We start from the raw sequence: 6000 nt of genomic DNA, 5'->3' as shown, positions 1-6000 counted from the left end.
TCTCCTCCGGTGAATAAGGCAATGTTCTTGAAAAATCCTAAAAAAATGTAAATAATTCAATTTATCAACGATCGATCAATATAATAGTTTTGTGTACTTCAATTTATTATATAAAGTACGTAGTTTATGAGAACATACCTTAGTAAGATCTTGACTATTACCATGATTCATTATTATGTCGTACATAAAACGCATGACGTAGTAGCCACAATCTAGTGATCCCGGTTGTTGAGCACACTACATGCATTAAAATAAATAACACAAGTAAAATTTCTATCACATTGTATGTTATAATTTTGAAAAACTTGATTCTTAGGTAAATAATAAAATAATTATACCTGTGCTCGAATCCATGTTAATTTAGTTCCCTTAGATTGTCCACTTAATCTCTTGTAACTCCGAAAAGCACTACACATTTGATAAAATATGCAATTATATATACTTTGTTTACACATGTAAATGCAAAGAATATTTTACATGTAAGTGCAATTATAAATCACTACTTTACTTGTTTCCTTGGGTCATATTTAGGCAAAAATGAGGTTTTCGAACCCAACTTTGAACTAAAGAACCTAAGGAATGTTTTCAAACTTATTACACGTTTAATATGCATATTTACAACTTTCTAAGGCTCTTTACAATCTATTATTTCACATTTAAGGCTAATTGGGTCGTTCTAGGACATATTTAGGCAAATATGACGTTTTCGAACCCAACTTTGAACTAAAGAACCTAAGGAATGTTTTCAAACTTATTACACGTTTAATATGCATATTTACAACTTTCTAAGGCTCTTTACAATCTATTATTTCACATTTAAGGCTAATTGGGTCGTTCTAGGTCATATTTGGGCAAAAATGAAGTTTTCGAACCCAACTTTAAACTAAAGAACCTAAGGAATGTTTTCAAACTTATTACACGTTTAATATGCTTATTTACAACTTTCTAAGGCTCTTTACAATCTATTATTTCACATTTAAGGCTAATTGGGTCGTTCTAAGTCATTTTTAGGCAAAAATGAAGTTTTCGAACCCAACTTTGAACTAATGATCCTAAGGAATGTTTTCAAACTTATTACACATTTAATATGCATATTTACAACTTTGTAAGGCTCTTTACAATCTATTATTTCACATTTAAGGCTAATTGGGTCGTTCTAGGTCATATTTGGGACAAAATGGCGTTTTCGAACCCAACTTTGAACTAAAGAACCTAAGGAATATTTTCAAAATTATTACACGTTTAATATGCATATTTATAACTTTATAAGGATCTTTCCAATCTATTATTCCACATTTAAGGCTAATTGAGTCTTACTAGGTCATATTTAGGCAAAAATGACGTTTTCGAACCCAACATTGAACTAAAGAACCTAAGGAATGTTTTCAAACTTATTACACATTTAATTTGCATATTTACAACTTTCTAAGGCTCTTTACAATCTATTATTTCACATTTAAGGCTAATTGGGTCGTTCTAGGTCATATTTGGGCAAAAATGAAGTTTTCGAACCCAAATTTGAACTAAAGAACCTAAGGAATGTTTTCAAACTTATTACACGTTTAATATGCTTATTTACAACTTTCTAAGGCTCTTTAGAATCTATTATTTCACATTTAAGGCTAATTGGGTCGTTCTAAGTCATTTTTAGGCAAAAATGAAGTGTTCGAACCCAACTTTGAACTAAAGATCCTAAGGAATGTTTTCAAACTTATTTCATGTGTAATATGCATATTTACAACTTTCTAAGGCTCTATACAATCTATTATTTCACATTTAAGGCTAATTGGGTCGTTCTAGTTCATATTTGGGACAAAATGGCGTTTTCGAACCCAACTTTGAACTAAAGAACCTAAGGAATATTTTCAAAATTATTACACGTTTAATATGCATAGTTATAACTTTATAAGGTTCTTTCCAATCTATTATTCCACATTTAAGGCTAATTGAGTCGTTCTAGGTCATATTTAGGCAAAAATGACGTTTTCGAACCCAACTTTGAACTAAAGAACCTAAGGAATGTTTTTAAACTTATTACACATTTAATTTGCATATTTACAACTTTCTAAGGCTCTTTACAATCTATTATTTCACATTTAAGGCTAATTGGGTCGTTCTAGGTCATATTTGGGCAAAAATGGCGTTTTCGAACCCAACTTTGAACTAAAGAACCTAAGGAATGTTTTCAAACTTATTACACATTTAATATGCATATTTACAACTTTCTAATGCTCTTTACAATTTATTATTTCACATTTAAGGCTAATTGGGTCGTTCTAGGTCATATTTGGGCAAAAATGGCGTTTTCGAACCCAACTTTGAACTAAAGAACCTAAGGAATGTTTTCAAACTTATTACACGTTTAATATGCATACTTACAACTTTCTAAGGCTCTTTACAATCTATTATTTCACATTTAAGGCTAATTGGGTCGTTCTAGGTCATATTTGGGCAAAAATGAAGTTTTCGAACCCAACTTTGAACTAAAGAACCTAAGGAATGTTTTCAAACTTATTAGACGTTTAATATGCTTATTTACAACTTTCGAAGGCTCTTTACAATCTATTATTTCACATTTAAGGCTAATTGGGTCGTTCTAGGTCATATTTGGGACAAAATGGCGTTTTCGAACCCAACTTTGAACTAAAGAACCTAAGGAATATTTTCAAAATTATTACACGTTTAATATGCATAGTTATAACTTTATAAGGCTCTTTCCAAATCTATTATTCCACATTTAAGGCTAATTGAGTCGTTCTAGGTCATATTTAGGCAAAAATGACGTTTTCAAACCCAACTTTGAACTAAAGAACCTAAGGAATGTTTTCAAACTTATTACACATTTAATATGCATATTTACAAATTTCTAAGGCTCTTTACAATCTATTCACATTTAAGGCTAACTGGGTCGTTCTAGGTCATATTTGAGCAAAAATGGCGTTTTCGAACCCAACTTTGAACTAAAGAACCTAAGGAATGTTTTCAAACTTATTACACATACGGGACGATAACGGGACGACCATCTTGTACTTCATGGAAAGGAAGCAAAAAGGTTTTAAGAGCTATTTTGATTTAGTCCATTACATCACAAAGCCAAAAGAACAGATGAATCTTTGGCTCCATCAGAAATGGACAACTATGAGGTAAAAATAGCTTTGACTTCAAGTTGGGATAGAAATTGAATGTCAATCTGTACTACATACATAACCAAAACACTTTTTTGTACGGAGCATGAGACTCCTGAAAACTCACCTTTCAACTTCTGGAGCATATCCAATGGTATAGTAAGTGATGTCCAGAGAGTAGCAAGCAAAATAGACAATGGGATTTTCATGATAGTGGCGGGGATTGCATAGGCCCAAGCGGGATAGAAATAGAGGTCTCTCTGTTTGAAGAAAACAGGAAGTCTCATGATAGTCAGACACTTCTGGAAATCCGTCAGTAAGAAGCACGATAAGACCATAGAACAGGGCGTTCAAATAATAATTAGCATGAAGAATGTACACATGCATCCGAGTACGCATATATACAGTCATTGTTACAGAGCTAAAATGACCAACTGCAAAAAAAAAAAAAAAGGTGAAAAAAAAACAAATCAGGCAGCAAATAAATTAAGAAAAAAAATTGAAACTATGTTTAACAAGCAGTGGACTCAATCAATAAAATATCTGTGCTTTTTATTAGGAGATTTGAAGTTTAAATCATAACCATAAAGTTTCGTAGCTACTGTTTTGTTAACTATCCCAGATTCCCAGAAGAAGCTATATACATTTTTGTGAAATAACCTGTAACTAAGGTATAAAGGGATGGAAAGTTTAACTCAAGAAAAAATTCATGGAAGCTAGAGAAAATTGCAGTCACTTCAGAATGGTAAGTGTGCATCACCAGATACCAGAGATGGAAACTCTTACCTCCTGTAGAAAGTCAGCTATTCCCTTCCTCTTAGGACACCTAAAACCACAGCTCTCAAAAAAATCAATGCAGATGCATCTGTTACATGGACCAACGGTTGAACACATGAAACAATCTGAAATGAAGTAGAACTGTCCAAGCCATTCGTAATTTCATCCATAAAGAACGCCTTAGTCGGCCCAACAATCATCTCACCTGCAAAATTCCATAATTACCATGATTCTTCAGAATAATGGGCATGGTCAGATTTAAGTTTTACAACAGTTGTTTTTAACTGAAGCACCTGTAGTCAATCTTTTCTTTTGACCACCTGAGATGCCTCTCCTCATAGCATCACCAATCATTGTGTCAGCACAGATACCTAGACCAAGAATCTGCAAGGGAACATATGACGATTAGTTGAGCACATGATTGATTGCAAACTTATAGTCCACAAACTAACTACAAAATCAAATATGAGGCAGGTTTTATCATATACTTACTTTTTGTATGTAGTCTGTCTGTAGGGAATTCTTCAATCCTTCGACAGATATTGCCTGTTACCCCAAATCACAAGTCTCAATAAACAAAATTACCATACAGCATCATATTTAAGGTAAAACATTAATAAAAATGTTACCATAGTAAAATCAGATACTCATATCATTATTACCTGAATATTGATGCTTCTTTCAATATGAATCTTAAACCAAATCACATGTATGCTTAATTTCAATCACTAATTTAACTACTTAACATAGATAAATGTTGTGGGATGAAGAGGCTCCAGTTCCCTTAATAGGTAATCAAATGGAAATTTTCCCGAGAAATAATCAAATATCTCAAGATTCATGTACCCTCATATAATCTTTGTCAAAGAGGAGAGGTACCTAGATTAATAAGAAATGGACAATCTCTTTTTCTTTCTTTCATAACGATGATGACGACAGGGTTTTGAATTTTTTATAATATACTTTGGCAGTGTCTTTTCCCGCAGTTCTTTCTATATACAAAAAGCTCCACAACAAATAACTCAAAAAAGAAAGAAAAAAAAAGTTCCATTGAAGGGTGAAAATTGCAAGATTTTCCTTCGTTGGTGTCAGTTTAAAATCAAGTGTTTTGCTATCCCTTATATTTCCAAAAATAGTATCAGTTTCGGAATTATGACATAATTACAATTTGTTCAAAGTTAATAATTCATAGTATTTCTAATTTAAGGCCTGTGATACATAGTCCCCTGAGGGCGACATTTAGCATTTCCCTTATATTTGATCCATATTAAATACAAATGCAAAGAGAAATGCCAAATTGGCCTATTTCTATCATAAATTCATAATAATTCATATAATTTCTTCCCCTCTCTGCATTTATAGAAATATCAAAGGGAGATTTAGTGAGATGCACCTGTCATCAATATCCATGTTCCAGTTCTTCTATTTTCGGGTGTGCACCTTTCATAATTCAATCTTAAAATTCAACTAAAATGAACAACTAAAATTCAATCAAAATATCCACAATAATAATTAAATTGCACAATTAAAATTCAACTAAGTAATATCAAGATTAAAATTCAATCTTAAATGTAAATAATACCTAATTAATTATTGAAGAGAGGACAGACGACAGGGTGGGCGGTGGCTGTGAGCAGGGACGGCGTGCAGGGGGCGGTGGTAGTAGGGGATGAGTGCAGGGGCGGTGTGCAGGGGTTGTGAGCCACGACGGATGTGAGAGCCGCGGCGGCTGTGAGAGCAGCGGCGGCTGTTAGCCGCGACGACAGTGTGCAGCGAGGAGATGCGGCGGCAGTGACAACGACAGAGAAGAGGACAACCACTGCGCAGGAGGAGACGAGGTTCAGCGCGCAGGGAGAAGAGGCCGGAGGACGAGTATGCTTGCCGGAGGAAGAACGGCCGTCGCAGTTGGCCTGGGTGCAGTGAGAAGTTGGACCAAGGAAGGAAGCGGGCTAGGAGGACAAGGCAGTGAAAGGAGAAGCAGACATTCGATTTAGGTTAGAGCAAAGTGAGAATAGCTAGGTGAGTGCCAAACCAAATCCTGAAAAGTTTCAAATTCATTTGCCTCGCAGTATTACTAAACTGCGAGGCAAATAACTTT

General features: G+C 34.1%; 1 long non-coding RNA gene across 2 annotated transcripts; it reads right to left on the bottom strand.

Annotated features, from left to right (window-relative positions):
• Positions 1 to 349: 349 nt before the first annotated feature.
• LOC130461284 (uncharacterized) lies at positions 350 to 4458 on the bottom strand. 2 transcript variants are annotated; one of them, XR_008921731.1, is made up of 6 exons: positions 4395 to 4458; positions 4196 to 4286; positions 3912 to 4107; positions 3709 to 3791; positions 3253 to 3559; positions 350 to 408 (listed from the first exon to the last, which is right to left on the bottom strand). It is a non-coding gene; the product is annotated as an uncharacterized lncRNA (long non-coding RNA). The 2 variants fall into 2 exon arrangements; XR_008921730.1 differs by lacking the exon at positions 3709 to 3791.
• Between the last annotated feature and the right edge of the window lie 1542 nt (positions 4459 to 6000).

Source organism: Spinacia oleracea, chromosome 5 (genome assembly GCF_020520425.1).
Source record: "Spinacia oleracea cultivar Varoflay chromosome 5, BTI_SOV_V1, whole genome shotgun sequence".
Classification (NCBI taxonomy): domain Eukaryota; kingdom Viridiplantae; phylum Streptophyta; class Magnoliopsida; order Caryophyllales; family Amaranthaceae; genus Spinacia; species Spinacia oleracea.
The sequence above is the reverse complement of the archived record's forward strand: the minus strand, read 5'-3'. Positions and strand labels throughout refer to the sequence as shown.